Below are 25280 nucleotides of genomic sequence, written 5' to 3' on the forward strand. Positions count from 1 at the left end.
GTGGGTTTGGAGTCAGGCTCAGGTTGGACCCTGCTCTGCTGGTACCAGCTGTGCCATCTTGGGCAAGTTGTCAACCCCTCTAAGCTTCAGTTTCTCATATGTGAGATGCGATAATCCCCGGGGTCACTTATCCAAAGATTAAAGAACACAATGCACATAAAGATGTAAGCAGCGTATGTGACACTTCGTGTTCTAACAAACGTTCGTTATTGTTCCAACTTCCTTCTTGCAGATGCAGAAACTGAAAACTCTCAGGGCTTGACATAGGGACCCAAAGTCACCTGTCTGCCTAGGGATAAGGAGGGGAGTCATCCCAGGCCAAGCCTCCCACCCTCCCCAAGGCGTCCTGGGCTTTCATGAGCATCTTTAGCTCCATCCCCTAGTCACAACCCATCTCAGTGGACACGTGTCCCGGACGCTGAACCTGGCCTACCCTACTGCCCCACACAAGGAAACGTTCCCCGTGGGCTGAGCCTCACACTCTGCTCACATTTGCCCCCCACAGAGCAGTTCACCTGGAGGGTAGCGCAGGTGCTATTCCCGAAAGGCCATGTGAAGCTAGTGCAACTGTCAGAGTGAGGAGGAAATTCCATACGACACGAGCAGTTGGGCTGGGGTGGTAGGCTCGAGGGCAGGGGCTATTAATGACTGAACCATAGAAAAGTCCATTTGTCCATTTTTCTATTCATTCGCTCCCAAGTATTTTTTGAGCAGCACATGCTAAGCAAGTCTTCTCAGCACTCACATCGAAGAAAAGAAAAGAGGTGGCCCTGGTCTGCAACACACTTGGGCACCTGGTGGGAGGCCTGGTTCCCCTTTTATGTGGTTTGTCACACTCTCAGGACTGTGACCAAAACCAAATGAGGGCATTCCCATTAGATCCTGCTGAGTGAGCTGTGCCTCCAGTAAACAAGCTTGAGCAGGTGCGGTTCATGTTAACTGAGAACCTCATGCCACCGAACAACACATGTGCTAGCAAGGGTCGCCCACACGTTGCCTCAACACCAGCGCTTATCCTTCCTGTGTCCTTCCTTCTGAATAGCCACACAGCACCAGGACCATTGCGCAAGAATCATTCAAATCGCCATCACTAATGGGTTTGGATTGAAATTCCAGAAATAACCCCAGCTTGACTACTTACTGTCTGTATTCCTTCAATGGAGTGATTAATCTTTCCTGTCTCCAAATTATCATTGGATCATGGCAGTGACAATACTTATTTTGCAAAATTTTTGTAAGAATTAAAGACTGTAAATGTAAAGCCCCTGGTTGCCTACACAAAGTGGACACTGAGGAAATAGCAGCCATTATTACTATTTCACACCTAAACAAAATACACGTATGGAGAGAATATATGTATACATTCACATACATATATTGACACACATAAAAATATGCATGCCAATTTCTGTTGCTGTATATAAAACATATAGTATTATACTGGAAAAGCACAAAGAACATACACTGTAGAGATTACAAAATATGTTTATCTTGCCAAATAAAACATTTGAAAAGATACTGCTTTGGGTCATGAAGACAGTTGCTTTCTTATCTCTTGAGTTAAGGAAAATACATATTTTATGGAAAGCTATGAAGGTAGCTTCTAAGTAAAAATAAAACTTAAACTTGTTTTGAGGAATAAAATCAGTATCCTCACTTTTTTAATATTCTGAGGAAATAAAAGAGAAATCACATGTATGAATATGTAGTTTAGGTCAACTTACATTTCTGCAGTGCAGGATGCTATAACTATGCTGTAGAAATGTACTCTTACTAAAACACTGAGCAGTCATCCCCTCTCCACCCCCAAAAGAAGGTGTTTTTCAGTAGCATCTGCTACTTTCAGATGGTCAAGTGATGGCAGAAGCGATTTACAGTAACCACAAGTGTAAGGTTATAGGGGCAGCCTAGCCTATGATCTCAGGAGCCAGACCGTCTGGCTCTGCCACTTCCTAGATGTCTGATGTTGAGAACCTTCTCTGCCAACCTGTGCCTCAGTTTCCTCTATCAGAAAATGTAAAGAATAGCACCCTGACCTTATTTCAGATTTAAATGAGTTGATGCTTAGAGAACTGAACATAATTAGCACTGTTTGTGAAATAATGCTTTTTGAATTTATTGGCATTTTAAAAATCCTTCAACTTGAAAAGAGACTTCAAAGACTCTTGGAGAAATTATACTTAACAATAAGGAAATAGGATACTTTATCAACCCAATAAGGAGCATCTATAGAAAACTTATAGCTGGTGTCATCCTGATGGTGACATGAACACTTTCCCCTAAGATGAGAAAGGAGGTAGAAATGTTCACATCCACCAGTTCTACTCAAGGTTGTACTGGAAGTTCTAGGCATTGCTATAAGGCAAGAAAAATAAATAATTAAATAAAAAATATAAAGATGGAAAAGGAAAAGAAACTTCCTCCATTTGCAGGTGACATGACTGTTTACATAAAAAAACTAAGGAATTTACAACGAAACCACTATAATACACAAGTGAACTTACTAAGGTCTCCGGATATGAAGTATATCTATAAATTTCAACTGCATACTTATATCAATAAAAATGGTAAATGAAATTTACAAAAAGCCACATACCATTTTATAATAATATAAAATACTTAGAAATAAGTAAATAAAGATGTGTAAGATCTGTACACTGACAACTATAAAATATTGCTAAAAGAAATTAAAAAGGACCTAAATTAATGGAGAGTTATACTATGCTCATAGATTGAAAGATTCACTATTGTTAAGGTGTCATTTCTCCCCAAGTTTACCTATATATTCAATACAATACCAACCAAAATCCAAAGAGGGCTTGTTTGTAGAAATGAACAAGCTAATTTTTAAATATTTATATGGAAATGAAAAAGACCTACAATAACCCAAACAATCTTGAAAAATAAAACGGGGAAATAAATACCTAATTTCGAGTCTTAATGAAGTACAGTAATCAAGACAGTATGGTATTGGTGTAAGGATAAATAGATCATTAAACAGAATAGAAAGTCCAGAAGTAGACCCACATGTATACAATTAAGAGATTTTTGACAGAAGCATCAAAGCAATGAAAAAGGGAAAAGGAGAGTCCTTTCAAGAAATTGTGCTGAAACAACTGGACATTTGTGTAGAAAATTAATAACTCACTTCCTATTTTACACTATACACAAAAATTAATTCAAGATGCATCAGAGTTCTATTACACATAAAAGCAATAACATTTCTCAAAAGAATAAGAGAATATCTAATGTGGTAGGCAAAGTATTCCTAGACTGGTAAAAAACAGCACTCATCTAAAAATAGGAAAATTGTTCAATTTCACTTAACCAAAATTAACTTATGCTTATCACAAGACAATGATAAGAAAATGAAAAAGGCAGCAATAGACTAGGAGAAAATATTTGCCAAATATATATCTGGCAAAGGACTTCAATTCAGAATATATCTTTTACAGTTCTACAGATTAATAATCAAAAGACAATCTAATTTTTAATGAGCAAAATATTGGACAAACACTTTATAAAAAATAAGAGAAGAGTTGACAAGCACATAAAAATATGTTCAACATCATTGGTCATCAGGGCAACTAAGACCACAGTGAGCTATCACCATCACCTCACTAAAAGATAGTCAGATAACATCAAGTGTTGGCAAGGATGTGAAGCAACTGGAGCTCTCATACACTGCACAAATCTCGTACACAAAATGATACAACCCCTTTGGAACCTTCTTGGCATTTTCCCAGACAGCCATCTGCTCCATGACTCAGGAATTCTACTCTTAGATTGTAGGAACTTATCCAAGAGGAATTAAAATGTAAGTCCACAAAAAAGACTCATACAAGAATATTCATAGCAGCCCTATTCAAAAAAGAAAAAAAAAAAACTAGACATAGCTCAAATATCCATCAACAGAAGAACAAACAAATAAATATATATCTCTGTATAATTACAGTAGGAAAAACAAGCAAACTATTTTTCTCCTACTATACTCAATACAGAACACTTCTGGTCATCAAAGGACAGCAGGGTGTCCTTCCATTCAGTTCAAATCTGACACTATCTATCTGGAGATAGCATCACATCACACAAGTTGAGGGCTTAGTCTCATAAAACTGTTCCCCTTTTAGATGCCAGACCCAAGCCCCAGGTTATGACCTGCACTTAAGCCAACCAGTTATAAATCAGGATTCTTGGCCAGGTGCAGTGGCTCATGCCTGTAATCCCAGCACTTTAGGAGGCTGAGGTGGGCAGATCACGCGGTCAGGAGATGGAGACCATCCTGGCCAACATGGTGAAACCCTGTCTCTACTAAAATACACACACACAAAAAAATTAGCTGGACATGGTGGCGCGCATCTGTAGTCCCAGTTGCTTGGGAGACTGTGGAAGGGGAATTGCTTGAACCCAGGAGGCAGAGGTTGCAGTGAGCCGAGATCACGCCACTGCACTGCAGCCTGGTAACAGAGCAAGACTCCGTCTCAAAAATCAATCAATCAATCAATCAATCAATCAATCAGGATTCCCACAAACGCCTCCTCAGTTTTGATAATTTGCTAGGACAGCTGACGGAACTCAGGGGAACACTTTACTCACATTTACCCATTTATTATGGAGGATACTAGAAAGGATACAGATAAATAATCAGATGGAAGAGATGCATAGTGCAAGGTATGTGAGAAGAAGCACAGCGCTTCCATGCCATTCATGGGGCACCACCCTCCATGGTTCATCAATTCAGAAACTCTCCAAGTCTTGACTTTTGGGGTTTTGTGAATGTTTCATTACATAGGCATAACTGATTAATGTATGGGCCCTTGGTGATCAACTCAGCCTTCAGCCCCTCACTTCTCCCCAGAGATCCACTTGGGGCTGAGAGTGCCAAGCTGCTAATCACGTGATTGGTTCCCATGGCAACCAGCCCCATCCTGAGGCTATCTAGGAGTTCCCCCTCACCCATCAGTCATCTCCTTAGCATACAAAAAGGCACTTACCCTTTGGGAGATTCCAAGGCAGATAGGAGCTGTATGCCGGAAAACAGGGACAAGACCAAATACAGTGTATTTCTTATTATAAGTCACAGTTACCACAATCAGCAAAACATAAATAAACAACATGGTCGAATCTTGAAACTATGAGGTTGAGCAGATGAAAATGGACACACAAGAGTACACAACTGTGAATGACAGAGTCTTTGGAGATGTAAAAAAGAAGTACATAAATGTAAGAATCTCATTTAAATAAAGTTCAAGAACAGAGAAAACCAATCTAAGATGATAGAAATCAATTTCTTTTTTTTTTTTTTGAGACAAAGAGTCTCACTGTCAGCCAGACTGGAGTGCAATGGCGTGGTCTCAGTTCACTGCAACCTCCATCTCCCGGGTTCAGGGGATTCTCCCACCTCAGCCTCCCAAGTAGCTGGGACTACAAGTGCACGCCACCACACTCGGCTAAGTTTTGTGTGTGTGTGTGTGTGTGTGTGTGTATGTGTGTGTGTTTTAATAGGCTCTAGGGGATTGGGGACTGACTGCAAGGGGACAATTTCTTAGATGATGGAAATTCTCTATGTCTTGATCATGGTGATGGTTACCCAATGTAAACAAAAAGAGTCAAACTCTGTTAAATATTTAAATAGATTTATTCTGAGCTAAATATGGGCAACCAATGGCCCATGACACAGCCCTCAGGAGATCCTGAGAACTGTGCCCAAGGTGGTTTTATACATTTAGGGAGATCTAAGACATTAATCAATATGTTTAAGATGTACCTTGGTTCAGTCTGGAAAGCAGGGGCTTCCAGGTCATAAGCAGATTCAAAGATTTTCTGATTGGCAAATGGTTGAGGGAGTTAATATCTTAGACCTGGAATCAATAGAAAGAAATCTGGGTTATGATAAGGGGTTGCAAATGCCAAGGTTTACCATGCAGATGAAGCCTCCAGGTAGCAGGCTGCAAAGAGAATACATTGTAAGTATTTCTTCTCAAAGAGTCTACCAGTCTTCAGGTCTCTGTGTTGATGTTAATTCTGGTCAGCTGTGAGACATGTTCGAAGCCCTCCTCCCACCAAACTCCCACTTCCATCATGGACTAAACTAGTTTTTCAGGTTAACTTCAGAATGCCCTTGGTTGAGAGAAGGGGTCCTGACTGGGGGCTTAGAATTTTGTATGTGTTGTACATTCTCCTCTTCTGGCCAAGATTTGCCAGAAGCAACATCAGTGATCACTGAACTTTCATTGTGTCCCATAGCATAGCCAAAGTGGCATGGCTGCCTGCTCTGGGTCCCTCCTGTCCCTCAGTGGGACCCCTATGGCCAAGGGACTTAGGGCCAAAAGATGTATAGCCAATTTAAATGTTCTAGGCCAGACAGGGGTGGATATAGACAGGCATTCGTTAGTCCTTAAAACATTTTTTTCGGTAATAAAGAGCCTACAAACAAAAAGCCAAAGGCAAGTTTACAAAATTGACTTATCTATCTTTCAATTCTACATGTTGAGCTACTGTGATCTTGGTTTTAGTTACAGACTTATTGCAATTAACTATACAAAATATAAGCACTGTTAAAGCCTTTTAAGCTAAGGAATTTAGAGACTTTTGTTGTGCCTCAATGATTTTTGCAGTCTTTTACTAATTTGTCCCAAGGTGGCTGATAATAAACATTAAAAATAAAAATACACATATATAGGCCGACCACTCACAACTGTAATGCCAGCACTTTGGAAGGCCGAGGCAGGCAGATCACGAGGTCAGGAGTTCAAGACCAGCCTGACCAACATGGTGAAACCCAGTCTCTACAAAAAATACAAAAATTAGCTGAGCGTGGTGGCATGTGCCTGTAATTCCAGCTACTTGGGAGGCTGAGGCAGGAAAATCACTTGAACCCGGGAGGCAGAGGTTGCAGTGAGCCGAGACTGTGCCATTGCACACCAGCCTGGGCGACAGAGCGAGACTCTCTCTCAAAAATAAATAAATAAATAAATAAATAAATAATAATATATATATATGCATAAATGTCATAACTGGGCATATTACACCCAGCAAGCTTTATCACAAGGTATCTTTATAATCTCTCAGTAATTTTCTTTTAATTCTATGGGAAGCAGGAAATTCTTTATGGTTGGGATGGATAAAAGGGTGTCACATACATAATAACCCAAGAGGCAAAGTCCCTTATTTTACTAGCTATTTAGGTATCTAGTAAGACACCTTGGCACCCCCAACTCTGCCCCACCCTTTGGCCTCTCCAGCAGTCTTTGGAGTTCTTACATGGCAGTTCAGGGCTCCAAGAGACCAAGACCTAAGCTGTCCATCCTCTAAAAGGCTAGGCTTGAAATAAAAATGCCATCACTTCTGCCACACTCCCTTGGTCAAAGCAGTAATAGGGCAGCCCAGATGCAAGAGGAAGAGTCTATTACACATCAGGAAACCAAGGCCCAGAGAGGCTCAGTAACTTGCACAAGGTCACACAGATAGTAGGTTATAAACTTGGGAGTTGAACCAAATTTGCTCCAGGGTCAATGCTGTAGCCGACTTTGCCATGCTGGTAATAGTAGTCTCCAAACATCTAAACTCTGTGACAATAAAGGACAAAGTCTTAACTTCAGAAGGCAGCTTTAACACACACACACACAAGGAGAGAGAGAGAGAGATGTCTTAGGAAGCAAAATGTGTGAAAGAACTTCATAAATATTGGAGTACTCCAAAACTGTAACTTAGAGATTCTAAAACCTCTTCTATCCTAGAGACAGGCCCCAGGAGCAAAATTGCTGGATGTACCTCTGCCCCATGGTTGCAGCAAACTGGTCCCAGAGCAAAGCTGACATCTGGAGGGGACCTGTGCACCCGTGCTGACGCACACACTGAGATGCTGAGTGCTGTCCATCCGACTCTCAAAACAGAAGCATGAATACCCCAACATGGTGCCAATCAATGATTGGTGGGTTTCAGTTATCCTCAAAACTGAATCAGAGAATCTGTTGTCTATGAATCCATACACATATGTATTTTCTATGTGTACCAATAATAAAAGTCAAAATCTCATCTTGTGAGGGGAGAAGGTTTTGCCCTCAGTTATCAAATCCTTAAAAAAAGTGATAATGAAGCAAAATTACAAAACAAAATTACAAAATTAAAGCAGCGACATCCTATTGGATATTAGATAGAACAATGAAAAGCAAAAGAAACGCCAGAGCTAAATCCAAGTGTTTAAACAATTTGGCATTGATAAAGCTTAAATACCAATCAGTGAGGAGAAGATGGATTGCTGGATAAATTGACTAACCACTAGGGAAAAGAAATAGAATCTCTATCTTGCTCCTTATGACCAAACAAAACCCCAAATGGATTACAAATAATTAAATGTAAAAAGGTGGCCAGGTGCTATGGCTAACACCTGTAATCCCAACACTTTGGGAGGCCGGGGTGGGCAGATCACGAGGTCAGGAGTTGGAGACCAGCCTGGCAAACATAGTGAAACCCCGTTTCTAGTAAAAATACAAAAAAATTAGCCAGGCATGGTGGCAGGCGTCTGTAATCCCAGCTTCTTGGGGGCCAAGGCAGGAGAATCGCTTAAACCCAGGAGGCGGAGGTTGCAGTGAGCTGAGATGGTACTATTGCACTCCAGCCTGGGCAACAATGCAAGACTCAAAAAAAAGGAGTGAACATTTTTATATATTTGGCATAACAAAGGTATCAAAGCTAGAAATCGTAGTTGATTTTTTCCATATAAAACATTTAAATCATATTGTTGGCACAAATAAATGAATAAATAAGAGAAAACTAAAGAATGAACTTGGAGAAAATGTTAATAACATAATTGATGAACATACGATCCATTAAAACTTTGTAAATCAATAAAGAAAGATTAGTATCTCACAAAAATATTGAGAAATTTGATGAATAAGGATTTCACAAAAGAAATAAATATGAATAGTCAACAAACATATAAAATAGTTTTCAACCTCTATAGTTAAAATGATACAATTAGAAACAAACATGAGATCTCTTTTACCTCTCACCCTGCCCAGGATGAAAACTTAATAATGCCTGGAACTAATGGCTCTGGGTAGCAGACATGCCTCCCTTGCAGCCTGGCACCAGGAGCTTGCCTGTCCCTATAGAATCTGTGTATGACGAAGGGACAGGCACCCCTTCCTTGGGGCAGATGCAGCTCCCTGCTGGTCAAGCAGAGAGTGGTCTAGGTTTCAGCCCCGCCAGACTCAGAAAGCATCCCCGTGCTGAGCACAGCTTGTACCAGGTGGAAGTATAAACCAGAATTTAATCTTTCCTGAGTGCAATTTAGCAACAAGTGTCACAAATAAAACAGCTTCTCCTCTGACTCTCAACGCTTCTCCTAGGACTGTATCTCTTAGAGAGATTTATCCAGGATCAAAGATGTATAAACAAGGGTGTTCCCTGTATAGTAGTTCATAATAACAAAACCCTGGAGCCAGCTGTGTATCAGTCAGGGGTTGGTTAATAACCTGATGGTTCATGCATTCAAGAGAATGATATACAGTCAGTAAGAAGATAGTATGGAAGTATTTCCACAACATGCTATCTAATCCAATAGTCAGCTTACTAAATCACATATGTAACAACATTTACACTTACATTTCTGTATGCAGAGACAGACACTAAAATATTACCAAAAGTTGGAGCATATTTGCCTCTAAGATAGGGATTTGAGGTGTCTTATATTTTACCCCTTTTATTATTTTTTCTATTAGATACATATTATTTTTGAAACATCAGAGGGTTCTTTATCGAGTCTGTTCTACTTATAAATTCTGCACTCATTTATCCCCACCTGGCCTCAAAGTCCCCAGAGTTTCTTTGTAATCTATTTTGTCTTTGACACAAATCACAGAGCACCCCGTTTGGAGAGGAGTGAGCTGAATCTTGAGGACTCACAGACCCAGAGGTGAAAGTATAGCCAACAGTTCAAAACTGTGGACAATTCTGGTCAATCAGTCATCTCTTCCATATCTACCTGGCAATCAAATTTTACAGCTATCTATGTTAATAATAACAAAATATACATTATTTAACAATCTTGTCATTTTGAATTTAGTTTCACGGTAGCAATCTCGACCCAGATCAAACTTGGAAATTGAAATCAATCAATTCTTTCAAACATTTTTCAATAAAACAGATGTTTACGGACAAGCAGGAAATGCCTATTCATACTGAACCATATTTGAGTCAGAAGATACAATCTCTGTTCCTTGTTTCTAGGCAGTTTTTTCCGAGTACACTTAAAATAGATGATGATTCCCAGCATAGTAATATGTAACAGCATTTAACATCCACACATTTAATACTTTATATTAGAAGACTCTCCAAAATAATGTTACAATTTTTCTCTCTCTTTTTTTTTATGTTTAGCTAAATTTCCCCTGTGGATCACTCGTCATACCACGTATGAACTTAAATAAGCAAATCCATTTGAGTACCATCAAACCGAAAAAAAAGACTAGTTATTTGTCACATAGTGTCAGTTGTGTAAGCTTACTTTTCTACTCTCTGGGATGGGTACCTGTAATCTTAAGCATACGCCCCAAGGAGGCCACAGAGATTATTTGTCTGGGTCAGGCATGAGGAGGTTGCTACTAATACTTCAGCCCCAAGAAAATCTGACAGTAGGAGGCCTATGTCCTGGCGCTTGTTCCTCGGGTCCTTGGAATCTGGCCAGCCAAGGTGTTCCACCTGGTACTCTCCATGCCTTGTCCTGCCTGCCCAGAGAGGCACACACTGCTCTCCCCACCCCAACCCCCTCAATAAAAACCCTTTAACTTCAGTGCCTCAGGAAAAAAGAAGAGAAACAGTTCTTGAATGAGTGGATAGTTTAGTGGAAGCTCTCTCCAATGAAACAATTATTTGAGTGGCAAAAATTATAAAAAATATGTAAAAATCTCTGGGAATTGCCCTAAAGACACACAGCAATTAGAAAACTATTTTTGAGAAAAATGATAAAATCTCAGTAAGAACACAAGAGTCCACATCATCTGAGCCATGACCCGCTCTCATCTCCTCCCCAATGTTCAGCACGACGCAAGCTCTACTCTGGGTGGAGGCCGCCAAGAAGATGGGTATGCTCTCCCCCTGCTCCGGTCTAGAGCTCCAGTTTTACCCCAGCAGGGGCAGGCCATGGGCCTCTCCCATCCCCTCACCCCCATCTTCTGGTTGCAGAAACTGCATCCCAGGACACCCATCTGCTGGTTGTGGAAGCTCCATCCCAGGAAACTGCATCAAGAGAACTGGGGCTCCCTTTCCCCACCAAGCCCCTACTCGTAGAGTGGATGCTTTACCCCAGGGACTCTAATTGCCACTTCCCTAGCACCCTCATAAGACAGAAGTTTCATTCACAGAAGGCTACTGTCCCCACCCAGTGCCCTGCTAGTAGAGTCAGAGTGTCAGCCCAGGAGAAGCAGGCCACTGTCTCCACTCCCAGCTCCAGTGCAAGAGAGCAGAGTTTCTTCCCAGTGGAAAGGCAGGTTGTAAGAGCAGAGAGCTCCCTAGCTCACCCTAAGGGGGCCGACTTTATTTGAAATAGAGGACAAAGTCCCAGCTAAGTATTCTCAAAAACAAGAAGGTCCTTAACAATTAAAAGGAGCCACAAGTAAAACATAGATGAAAGGAGCAACAATGATGCCAGGAGCAAGAAGAGAAACATAGACCAGCTGGAATACTAACAGAGGAAAAGAGGCAGCTCAGAGGTCTCCCAGTGTGGGAGCAAGCCTCAAAGACTGGTAACAGCTGTCCTGCAAATGGCACTGACTTTAATGGGATTTGACTGGAGGAATTATACCTTAGGGCATTGTTGAGAACAACAGAGAAATCAGCAGGCTGCTAGAACAGGCTAAGATCTGTTGTGACACCAAGAACAAACCAGACATAAGCTCAACAAGACCACAGTCATCCTGATGATCAGAAAGACAGTTTCCATACCCAAGATGGCACTCATGGAAGAGCAACATCATAGGCTGCACGTTGCCAGGGAAATAGATTTCACTGGAGTCCAGTCAAGACCTTAAACACATGCTCAAGCAAGCAACACCAACAAGCCCTCAGAGGGCAATCAGTATTAGACCTACTATAATATATTCTCAAAAATGTTGGCTTTTCTCTTCTTTTCTTTTTTCTTTTTCTTTTTCTTTTTCTTTTTTTGAAACAGAGTCTCACTCTGTTGCCCAGGCTGGAGGGCAGTGGTGTGATCTCGGCTCACTGCAACCTCTGCCTCCCAGGTTCAAGTGATTCCCCTGCCTCAGCCTACCACATAGCTGGGACTACAGTTGTGTGCCACCATGCCTGGCTAAATTTTTTGTATTTTTAGTAGAGACAGGGTTTCATCGTGTTGGTAAGGCTGGTCTTGAACTCCTGACCTCAAGTGATCTGCCTGCCTCAGCCTCTCAAAGTGCTGGGATTACAGGCGTGAGCTACCATGCCCAGCCTAAAATGTTGAGTTTTCAACAACAAAATAGTGAGACACTCATAGAATCAGGAACGTATTACCTATACACTGGGACATTAAAAAACAGGCAATGGAAACTGCCTTTGTAAGGACTCAAATGGTGCATTTAGCAGACTTCAAAGGAGTTATTATAAATATTATTGACAAATAGAGTCAAACTCTATACAATATTTGAAGAGATTTATTCTGAGCCAAATATGAGTGATCAATGGCCTGTGACCACAGCCTTCAGGAGATGCTGAGAACATGTGCCCAAGGTGATTGGGCCACAATTCAGTTTTATACATTTTAGGGAGGCATAAGACATCAATCAATATGTGTAAGACGTGTATTGGTTTCGTCCAGAATGGTGGGACAACTAAAGTGGGAGTTTCCAGGTCATAGGTGCATTCAAAGCTTCAATGATGACAGTTGGTTGACAGAGTTATTATCAATAGAAAGGAATCTCTGAGTTATGATAAGAGGTTATGGAGACCAAGGTTTTATCATGTACATGAAGCCTCCAAGTAGCAGGCTTCAGAGAGAATCAATTGTTAATGTTTCTTATCAGACTTAAAGAGTCTTTTCTATTAGTACTATTCCAAAAAGGAGGAGGGTATGATAAGGTATGTTCAGCACCCCCTTTCTATCATGTCTTGAATGGGTTTTTCAGGTTAACTTTGGAATGCCCTTGGCCAAGAGGAGGGGGTCCATTCAGATGGTTGGAGGAGGGGAGGCTTAGAATTTATTGTTGGTTTGTAATACGTTCCAACAAGTAAAGAAAACCATGCTTTAAAAAATAAGCTAAAGAAGATCCACAAAAGGACCACATTCACTGATAAGAATATTTAATATTTACTCTCAAATTGATCCAGAGATTCAACACAAGCCCTATCAAAATCTCAGCTTTTGTTTTCACACAAATGGATAGATAAGCTGATTCTAAAATTCATATGAAAATGCAAAGGAACCATAATAGCCAACACAATATTGAAAAGGAACAAAGTTGTAGGACTCAAACTTCTTAATTTCAAAGCTTACTACAAAGCTGCAGTACTAAAAACTCTTTCATACTTGTAAATACTTGATGGGTTCTTCCTGCTTACTGCACAGGCAAAACCAATTTACTGACACCACACCATCACAATAAAAAAAGAGTTTAATTGACACAAGGCCAGTCACACCACATGAGAGATGGAGTTACTACTCAAATCAATCTCAGAAAATTTGGAGGGTAGGATTTTTCAGATAGTATGACAGGCTAGGGAGTCTGTTTCTGGGTGGGGCCACATGACTGGCCAGTAGGGTTGGTGGGGTTAGGGAGGTCAGCGGGGTCAGTGGAGTCAGCAGGGTTGGTGGATCCAGGTGAAGCCATTGGTTGTCAGAAATTCACAAACCTAAAAAGGTATCTCAAAAAGCCAATCTTAGTTTCTGCAATGGTGATGTTATTTGCAGGAGTAACTGGGAGACTTGCAAAACCTGTGACCTTTAAATAACAACTGGTAATCATATATGCCTACACCTTAGCAGAATTCAGGCTCCTCACATCCTCCTAACCTAGTGGCCTTTCACAAGCTTTACAAAGGTGGTTTAGTTTGGGGAAAGGGCTATTGTCATTTAAACTATAAACTAAATGTCTCCCCAGGTTAGCTTAGCTCAGACCCAAGAATGATTAAGGGCAGTTTGGAGGCTCATGGTAAGATGAAATTTGGTTAGATCAGCTACTTTTCACTGTCATAAATCTCCCATGTTATAATTTTTGAAAAGGTGGTTTTATAAAGATAAATATACAGATCAATGAAATAGAATTGAAAGTCTAGAAATAAACCTTTACATTGATTTTCAAAAAGAGTGTCAGTTCAATTAATTGGGACAGAGTAATTGTTTTTACAACTACTGTCGAGCTGGTACAACTGGAAGCCTGCATGCAAAAAAATGACATTGGATCTTGGCCTCACACTATGTATAAAAATTAACTCAAAGTGGATGTTGGGCATAAATGTAAGAGTTAAAACCACGAAATTCCTAGAGGAAATCATAGGAGTAAATCTTCATGACCTTAGGTAGTAGTTTCTTAGATACGTCACCAAAAGCATAAACAACAAAAGAAAAAAAGTTGATAAATTGAACTTCATCAAAATTAAAAACTTTCATTCTGCGAATGATGCCATCACAAAAGGGAAAAGACAACTCTCAGAATAGGAGAAAATATTGGTAAATTCTATATCTGATAAGAGACTTGTATTTGAAATATGTAAAGAACTCTTACAACTTAGTGATACAAAGATAAGTGACTTAAGTGAAAAGTGGGCAAATGATCTGAAGATACACTTCTCCAAAAATATACAAATGACAAAGAAGCACATGAAAAGATTCTCAGCATTGTTAGTCATAAATGAAATGAAAATGGAAATCATGAGACACCTCTTCACACCCACTAGGATGGCTATAGTCAAAATGACAGACAATATCAAGAGTTGGCAAAGATGTGGAAAAATTGGAACCCTCCTATTTTGCTGGTGGAAACCTGAAAATGGTGAAGCCACTTTTGAAAACAGTTATCAGTTCCTCAAAATGACAAACATAGATTTACTATATGACTCAGCAATTCCACTTCTAGTTATATATTTAAGAAAAAAGGAAAACACACACCCACACAAAAATTTGTATGGGAATGGTTAATACAAAATTATTTATAGTAGCCAAAGAGCAGAAACTGATGAGTGGATAAATAAAATGTGGCATATCCATACAATGGAATATTACTTGGTACTAAAAAAGTAAAATACTAGTGTATGCTATAACATGAATGAAAACATTATGCTAATAAGCCAAAGAGCACATATTATATCATGCAATTTATATGAAATTTCCAGAATAGGCATGTCTACAGAGACAAAAAGTAGATGGGAGGTTTTCCTAGGGCCTTGGGTGGGAAGGGAAGGAGGGAAAGGATTGTGTGGGTTGGGAAGCATGAGAAGTGATATGGGTATGGGGTTTGGTTTTTGTGGTTTTAAAAAGTTGTGCCAGGTGCAGTGGCTGACGTCTGTAATCCTAGCACTTAAGGATGCAAAGGCAGGAGTGTAGTGTGAGCCCAGGAGTTTGAGACCTGCCTAGGCAATATAATGAGACTCCATTCTTCACAAAAAAGGAAAAAAGTGTTTAAAAGTGTTCTAATATTGATGGTGATGATGGTTGTACAACTTTGTAAATACACTTAAAACAATTTAATTGTATACCTTCAACAAGTAAGCTGGATACTATGTGAATTATATCTTTTGAAAACTTAAAAATGGAACTGCACTTTGAAAAATATAAAAAAGAAAAAGAATGAAAAGATCTTGGTACAAGAAAAACCATCTAATTTTCATTACAGTGAAAAATAACAGCTGAACTACCTTCCAATTATATAATTATATTTTAAAAGAGTAATCGGTTAAGTAAATGATTAGCTACCCATTGAAATAGATGAAAGGGAGGAGTTATTTTTGAGCATAAGTTTTTTCCATCCTTTTGAATCTCCAGTGGCTTGGGTCATGTCTGCCAAGTAAAGGACCCTAATTCAATTATTGAATTGAATTGTTTGCTGCCTTGAATTTCACAAAAAAATAAGGAATCAGGTACACAGAGGAAACTTGACTTGCTCTGAGCTGCACACCTACAAAAGTAGCAGAGCTGAGACTACTATAGCCCGTGCTTCCTGACCCATGGCCAGTGCAGCTACCGCTGGGTTTAAACACATGTGATCACACTTCAGACACTATCCATGGTCTTTAAGTAACCTTTCTCTTTTGTTTGTTCAAAAGAGCACTGACAAAAGAAAAATGAGGAAGTTTACTATTTGTAAGTGAAAAGTCACTTTTATATCTGGTTGAATTGGCTAGGGAATACCAGCAGAAGGAAGTTGTTCCTCTGGCTACATCCTGTGTCATTTCGGCAGCTGGAGAATGTGATCAGAAGGTGAAAATCACTGAGATAAGCCACTCACCTCCATCATGCTGGTCTATCAAAATTAACTTCCCTTCATAGGACACAATAGGGTTGTTACTTTTTGTTTAAAGGTATACCTACATATGAAAATAATGAATTTTATCTCAGTTTAATGTAATATGCATAAAAATACATCTGATGCTGTCCTAACTATGCAATATTCTCCTTTGTGTGTCAATACAAGTTTATTATTTCAATATGTGGAGTTGGTTATTCTTTTACTTGCAACCTAAAGCACCTTAACAGATATATCATGTGTAACTTGTGTATTTTTTTAATTTGGAAGAGACAAAAATGAGGAACTTACATCATAAATATTAAAATGTGCAATCACATGAGTCCAGGAATTTGAGACTGGCAACGTGGTAAAACCCCATCTCTACTAAAAATACAAAAAGTCCCAGTTACTCGGGAGGCTGAGGTGGGGGAACCACTTGAGCTGGGGAAGCCAAGACTGCAGTGAGCTGTGATTGTGCCACTGCACTCCAGTCTGAGTGACAGAGTAAGACCCTGTCTCAAAAAAAAAGTACAATGTATATCCTATGGTAAAAAAACATGTGGGGCATTACATTCTGAAAGAACATAGTGAAACATTTACAGAATATCAAGGCCTCGCTATCTAGAAGAAAAGAATCCTTACTTTTCTCATCTTTCTACCTCAAGAAAAAAGGGAAGAGGGAAGAAACAAAAACACTAAAGTTACAAGTAGTAACCAAACAAGAAAAGGAGAAGCACTTAACAAAACGCACTTTGAAAAGCGCTTGCTCATATAAAAACCAGAAGTTGAAGAGTATCACAACAAGGCCACACTCCAACCTCCCAGAAGCCATACCTTGTGCGTCTACAAAATCCTGACAATTCTCACTCAAATCTTGAGAAGAAGAAGAGAGGGCCATTGTTTATCCTTAGTTTTTCTCATTTTTGACTGTGGGGTAGTGAAAATGGCTGCAGGGGAGATTAGTGCAAAAGGAAATGGCAGCAATGTGGCATGACTTTGTCAGAGTGTGAGGACTCCAAGGACCCACATTAATTGGGGGAAAGAGCTGAAACTTACCCGCCCGGCGATGGACAAGGTAAGCTCAGCCTTCTCCCTCCCTCAATGAAGTTTGAAGCCTGCATGTTCCTCACAGTCCCACATTGGAGGGAGGAGCCCAGTTTGTGCAACACGACTCCAGCTAAGCCCACCCCCACCATTCCCATGCACAAAGGCTATAGAAAAATCAAGCTCAAAAGGAATATTAAGCCATCAAAGGTAATCCAGAAAAGGGGTAAGAAAAGGATCTGACATAAGGATTTAGGAGCCGCCTTACACAAAGGGGCAGAGCAAAGTGAAAGTCTGAAGTAAGCTGCCAAATGTGGACAAGATAAAATCAATATACTTGCAGCTATGCAAACCTTAAAAGACAATAACATGCACAAGTTAAAAATAAAATCCAGTCTGAAAGAATTTTTAAGTTCACAGGCTACAAAATTTGATAAGAGCCTGAATTCAATTTTTTCAAAAAAAAACTCAAGAACCAATTGAATAACCAAGAGAAAATAACTAAAAAGACCAAGATAGAGAGAACCAGAGATAAAGAAATAATTTGAGGACCAATAAACCTACCTACAGGTAAATTATAAATAACAAGAAATGAAGCAGACCTAGCTAAACAATTTAGTTACTGAAAAAAAAGAAAGGGAGAGAGAGAAAATCACTGTGAACCAGGAAGAAAAAAAATAGATTACTACAATCAGAGAAAAGATAATAGACATAGATGACAAAAAATTAATTAATATCCTTGAAGAGAAGAATCTAACAAATAAAAAGGTATTTAAAAATCACACAAGAAAAAATTATTTGAATGAAGATCTAAATCTGCCAATTAAAGAGTGCATTGTGGTTAAGAAATAAAAGATGACCAGGTGCGGTGACTCATGCCATCACTTTGGGAGGCCAAGGCAAGAGGATCACCTGAGGTGATCAGGAGTTCGAAACCAGCCTGGCCAACATGGAGAAACCCTGTCTCTACTAAAAATACAAAAAATAGCCGGGTGTGGTGGTGCATGCCTGTTATCCCAGTTACTCAGGAGGCTGAGGCAGGAGAATCACTTGAATCCGGGAGATGGAGGCTGCAGTGAGCCAAGACCGTGCCATTGCACTCCAGCCTGGGCAACAAGAGTGAAACTCCATCTCAAAAAAAAGAAATAAAAGATGCTGGTTGATCTGTATCAGTATATATCCTTGTCAAGTTTCTTAATATCTCAGTTTAAGAAAGGTTCCTTTAGCAACCTGGAAAGAAGAGCAAGTCGCCTAAAAGAGGGCAAAGGACTGGCTGTTCTCACATTTCTCCAAAACAATATTCAATGCCAAAAGGGCAAGGGAGGAAAATCTACCAAGTCTAGGCCAAAGGGAAGTAGGATAGAGACACAATGTGCCCACCTTGATGTCACTGCAATACAACAGCAACAGAATAACATCCTGAAACTGGAGAGCATTGATAGATGCAGTAGGTGGGACCACGTCTTCACAGAGTCCATCCAGCTAATCAATAAAGAAAGTAGGAATGAGATGTGGTGGTAGAAAGGTCTGGAGGCACATATGGCATCCTTTTAAATGGAGAACTAAGAAGAGACCACTGAGGGTTTATGGTTACAAAAAAATGAAAATTTTTAAACTTAACTATGTAAAACTCACATAACTAGAAAAATGTGAGAGGCGAGCTGAGGTGAAGTGGAGTGAGAGAGGTAATTGGTTCATGTATCATAGCAGAGTTACTGATACTGTCTGAAATTAAAGCTCATGGTTTAGAAGAAATGGCTAAAACTGCTTATTATTGTCATTTTTTTCCTTTAATCATAGTGGGATCATTCGAGAAGTGATACATTTGTGGCAAAGAATCATTTCTATAAAATCAGCAATTCTTTAGATCCCATTTCAGAATTTTTTATTCTGTTAAATTTAAGTAGAATTAAGTATCATATTTAAAATGGATAAAATGTATAACATATGTATTATATTTAAAATGATGCCCATTTTTATATCTATTGCCATGTGTATATATAGAAAGGTAATTTCGTAATGGTCACCTAATGTTAATGATGTTTATGTCTAGAATTTGGGATGTTTCTATTTCCTTTGTACTTTTATTCATTTAAGGGACTGCCTATTAGGAATACTTGCCACTGTTACCAAAAAAACTGTTTTTTACATTAAACACTATTTTGTAGAGCAGTTTTAGGTTCACAGTAAAAATGAGAGACAGGTACAGAGGTTTCCCATATACCCACTAACCCCACACATGCACAGCCTTCCCCTTTATCAACAGCCCCCACCAGACTGGTACACTTGTTACAATTGATGAACCTACTTTGACACATCATAATCACCCAAAGCCCAAAGTTTACATTGAGGTTCCCTCTTGGTGTTGTATATTGTATGGCATTTAACAAATGAAAAATGCTGTGTGTCCACCACCGTAATATCATACAGAGTACTTTCACAGCCCTAAGAAATCTATGTGCTCCTTCTATTCATCCTGCCCTTCCCACCAGCCCATGGCAGCCACTGATCTTTTTACTATCCAGATAGTTTTGCTCTTTCCAGAATATCAGCTGTTGAAATTATATAGTATGTAGCCTTTTCAGAGGGCTTCTTTCACTTAGTAATATGCATTTAGATTTTCTCCATTTATTTTCATAACTTGCTAATGCGTTTCATTTTAGTGTGGAATAATATTGCATTACACTGATGTATAACAGCTTATATATCCATTCACTTACTGCATGACATCTTGTTTGTGTCCAAGTTTTGGCAATAAACTTAGTAAATAAAGCTAGCATAGACATTTGTGTGCAGGTTTTTGTGTTAACATAAGGTTTCAACTCCTTTGGGTAAATGCCAAGAAGAACAATTACTGGGTACTACTTTGGGTAAATACCAACTACTTTGGGTAAATACCAAGAAGCACAATCCTCTTACAATTATTCATGTTGTAAGAGGATGTTTAGTTTCATAAGAAACTGCCAAACTGTCTTCCACAGTGGCCGTACCATCTTGCATTCACAACGTAATGAATGAGTATTTCTATTGCTTCACATCCTCACTAGTGTTCAGTGCGGTCAGTGTTTCGGATTTGGGCCACACTAATATCTTACTGTCTTCATTTGCATTTCCCTGATGATACATTATGTGAAGTATCTTTTAGGCTGGGCGCAGTGGCTTCCAGCACTTTGGGAGGCCAAGGCGGGCAGATCACGAGGTCAGGAGATCGAGACCATCCTGGCTAACATGGTGAAACCCCGTCTCTACTAAAAATACAAAAAATTAGCCAGGTGTGGTGGCAGGCGCCTGTAGTCCCAGCTACTCGGGAGGCTGAGGCAGGGGAATGGCATAAACCCAGGAGGCAGAGTTTGCAGTGAGCCCAGATCAGGCCAGTGCACTCCAGCCTGGGCGACAGAGCAAGACTCCATCTCAAAAAAAAAAAAAATTACTACATGATACTAAGTAATGCAGAAGATGACTCAAAGGGGAAAGGGACCACAGCAGTGTAAAGGGAGGAGGTTGGAGACGGATCTAGAACTTCCTCCTCATTTCCATTAGGCAAAAGCCTGAGAAAACTGCAATCTTAGTAGCAGGCTGGGTTTGCCTTATACACACTGGTCCCCCAATGCTCATCTCCAATAATATTGACAACTCCAAAAACCACCTACAGACATTCTGCAGCCTCCATCTCAGGAATAATGGCTATTTTGTCAGGTAGTTGAAGCAAAATTAAGTCCAATGATAAGCAAATATAACCATTATCAAAATCTTCCGTTGAGGTTTGTTAAAGCAACCTAAGTATGACCTGAGAAGGACTCTGTATTCTATATTTGAGTCCTTGTGGATGAACTGTAACCTAGCTTAATAGGCAGACAAGATTGAAAACCTAATTTAGGAGTATGTGCCTGTAACAATAGTTGAGTCTTGGTCAATCCCAGTGGCCATACTTCAACCACTCATACACTGCTGAGTGTTCAAACTGTGTTCAAATAATGCAAAAGCCAACCAATCCAGTTGTTTCTCTACCTCACCTCCAATTTCTGTACGTCACTTCCCCTTTTTTGTCTATAAATATGTTCTAACCACGAGGCATCCCTGGAGTCTCTGAATCTGCTGTGATTCTAGGGGCTGCCCAATTCATGAATCATTCATTGCTTAATTAAACTGCCTTAAATTTAATTCGACTGAAGATTTTCCTTTAACAGATGGTGTCAGAAGTGGGGCCCAAAGGAGAGCTTCTAACAACCTCCAGAAGCACTGAGTGAACAAGCAAGGTACCCACAGGAGCCACTTGTGTCCCTTGATCTCTCAGATCAGCTGCGGATCCTAGTAAAATCTCTCTTGAATGTTGGAGTGCCATAGATTTCTGTTTTGAGCTCTCCAAGTATCTTCAAGCAAATTTCTGTTCCAAATTGGGTTTAGAAATCATGGCAGAAACTGGACTGGATCTAGGATAGGATTTTATCTGGTAATTAACTGGCTTGGATCCAGTTAGAGGCCTCTTACATTGGACTGGGTCAAAAAGAAACAGATAGTAAATGGTAATATTGCAGGGGTTGTAAAATTTGGCTTTTGGAAATTCACAGGGATTTTTGTGTTCTACCCCTTTGTTTCATTTTTCTTGCATGCTTATGTAGGAAAAAATCATTGGCTAAAGTAATCAAGGAAACCTGACAGCAAAGCCAATATTTTAGGTAAAAATGGGATCCTCAATTCCCGGAAAACTGAGTTCCTCCCAGCTTATACATTAGGCCCAGGAAAGAGTGAGTCTTACAAAAATGGCAAAATGTTACTAAAGATAACTTACAGGGGAATGTTCCAAATGCATAACAGTGCACTGAAGTCCATTAAAAGAAGGAAAAAATATTTTCTTTTGTGTTGCAGCTTGGCCCCCAGGTCTATGGTATGTCGAACTGGGTCACTAGGGCTGCTCACTAGGGAAAGGGAACCCAGAAACCTGGTATGTCAGCAAAAGGGTAAGAATTTCTTATCAGCAGACTTCTGGCCTCTCTCTCTCTCTCTCTCTCTCCCTCTCTCTCTCTCTGCAAACCATTTGAATGAATGGCAAAAAACAAAAAAACAAAAACAAAACAAAGAAACAACAACAAAGAAACACTGTTTATCTCTTCTGTAAAGTTTTGATTAATGCAAAAAAGAATTCTGGAGCTAGTCTTAAGCTGTAGCAAGTCTTGTGTACTTTGTGCTATGAATTCATCTTTCTGTATCATTCTATCATAAAGAGGGGTACCTTAGGACATAATGCAGGCCTAGGGAAACCTATGAGCCTGCTGTACAAGATTACCCAGCAAACTGGTCAGTTATGTCTTTGGGAGCTTGATCTTGTAACCAAGTGGCAGTACTTTCTCTTGGTCTCCACCTTCCAGGGAAAAGGTATTTTAGGGCTTGTGTCATAGTTAGCTTTAAAAATTATCTTGAGTGGTTAAAAGCCTTTGCTCAAAATTAACTACTCTAGACTCCTGGGAAGGGCAATGGAGACTGCCCAGTGCTGTAGCTCAGCAGCTAAAGTTTTGTCCTTTTACAGTGGCAGTTGGGATTTCATTCCCAACTTAGGGAATGAGTCCTTTCTGGTTTGATGTCTGCATTATCTTTACTGTTTATTGATTCTATTCTCTTCCCCTCCATAAACTGTATTGAATTTTCCTTTCTCTGAGCACCTGGGAGGTCACCTTTGATAAAGTTAAGAAGCCAAAAATATTGGCAGTTTGGTGTGGCTAAAGTCAAATAATAAGATATTTAAAAGGACTCCACCCTGGCTGGGCATGTTGGCTCATGCCTGTAATCCCAGCACTTTGGGAGGCCAAGGCAGGCAGATCACAAGGTCAGGAGATCAAGACCATCCTGGCTAACACGATGAAACCCTGTCTCTACTAAAAATACAAAAAATTAGCTGGGTGTGGTGGCAGGCACCCAGTCTCAGCTCCTCGGGAGGCTGAGGCAGGAGAATGGCATGAACCCAGGAGGCAGAGCTTGCAGTGAGCCAAGATCGTGCCACTGCGCTCCAGGCTGATCAACAGAGCAAGACTCCGTCTCAAAAAAAAAGAAAAAGAAAGGACTCCACCTTAATGCCAGTAATCCAATTAAGAAACTTAGAAACTGGTAAATAAAAAATATTGCAACTAATGGACCTTGTTCCATCTGTGTGTGTAATCACATATGTGTTGTGTGTGTGGTTTATATAAAAGAGCTCTAATTAATTGGCATAAAGAAAAATAAGCACTTAAATCAAATATTTTGAATGAAAAATAAAAACTGTAATGTCTTTTAGTTCACATAGCTTTAGTAATCTTTGGGAAATAAAAACAGCTTTAAAGATTATTGGAAAAATATAAACATGTGGTCTAAATTATGCAGGTCAGATATTAGGTTTGCTAAATGCTTTAAGGTCATAACTGCTTCTTTAACTTTTGAAAATTGTTCAGCTTACCTATTTTGGAGCGTCAGATTCTAGATAAGGCCTAGAGACATGTGGAATTAGCCATGTCCCCTAGCTATGCAAAGAAGGTTACAAAGAAAAGAGACTCTATAGAATAAAGAATCTTGTATGGTAAATTATTGTTCTAAGGTAAAATAACTGGTTGCTTAAAAAGAGGGATGTTTAGGACAAGCCAGAAAGTCTAAGCATGTCATAGATGGTCTGCGTAAGTCGTGAAAAGATTCGTGAAAGGGAATTTATGCACCAAAAGTAAAAGTTGCTAAGAATTACCATTATCACATGTGATTGAGACTACTGAAAACAAAGTCCTTTCAGTAGTGTCTGTAAGGAGAGTTAAATATGTCTTTGGTAAAAGATTATAAAAAGGCATAGGAATGTAAATTTTTGCCTAGTTTATCAGGTTAAAGGACTGTTTTAAATTAGGTAAGATAAAGCTAAAGGTTTGAACAAGTTGTGGAAGGTTCATGACAAATTAATCTTGTAAAAAGAAATTCTGTAGGGACATTGGCTGAAGTTAAAGGGGTATTAAGTTTTTCTGTAAATTGAATATTAGAATAAAAGCACAACAGGCTTTTCTTGGAGCACTAATCTGCTTACTTTCACAAAAATTATGAAGAGTTATAAAAGGTTCATGAGACCCTCACCTTGTAGTCAAACTGATTAAGATTGATAGACTTATCTATAAGGTTTTATTAAAAATTGGGCCTGAGTGTGGTGGCTCACGCCTGTAATCCCAGCACTTTGGAAGGCTGAGGCAGGTGGATCACCTGAGGTCAAGAGTTCAAGACCAGCTTGGCTAACATAGCAAAACCCCATCTCTACTAAAAATACAAAAATTAGCCAGGTGTGGTGGCACACACCTGTAGTCTCAGCTACCCACGAGGCTGAGGCAGGAGAATCACTTGAACCCAGGAGGCAGAGGTTGCAGTGAGCTGAGATTATACCACTCTAGCCTGAGTGACAGAGTGAGACTCTGTCTCAAAAACAAACAAAAAATTTGGGTTGACATTAATAGAACACTAATGCAAGGGTGAAATTTGACTTTCTCTCTTAAACATGATTTTCCTATAATATTAAAGGATAATGACAGATTTTTGTTTGTCTTTTGAATAAACTACTGAAAAAAGAAGGGAAAGATAAGAGACAGATTTTTTGGAAACTTAAGTCTTCCCTCTATCAAACAGTAAAGGTTTTTGCCTTCTTAAAATTTTTGAGTCATCATTTTGGCTAAATGAATGACATGGTAACCTGGAATTCTATTTCACAATATCAAGTGTTTTAAACCTTTAACATATTTAATAGGCTTCCCAAAATCAAATTTCAGCTTCACAACTGTCTTTTCTGACCTGCAACTTTGGGAGACT

General features: G+C 39.5%; 1 protein-coding gene across 12 annotated transcripts in view; it reads right to left on the reverse strand.

Moving 5' to 3' along the window:
- The window catches only part of DIRAS2 (DIRAS family GTPase 2), a 157466-nt gene that overhangs the window by 126626 nt on the left and 5560 nt on the right, over positions 1-25280 (reverse strand). For 7 of the 12 annotated variants that reach the window (XR_002727029.3, XR_002727031.3, XR_002727027.3 and 4 more), the window contains exon 2: positions 5768-5861. The exons of the other annotated variants lie outside the window; for them this stretch is intronic. The gene's annotated coding sequence lies outside the window, so the exon portion shown is untranslated. The remainder of the gene's footprint in view (positions 1-5767; positions 5862-25280) is intronic. 12 annotated transcript variants of the gene reach the window in all.

This window comes from Piliocolobus tephrosceles, chromosome 14 (assembly GCF_002776525.5).
Source record: "Piliocolobus tephrosceles isolate RC106 chromosome 14, ASM277652v3, whole genome shotgun sequence".
In the NCBI taxonomy this organism is placed as follows: domain Eukaryota; kingdom Metazoa; phylum Chordata; class Mammalia; order Primates; family Cercopithecidae; genus Piliocolobus; species Piliocolobus tephrosceles.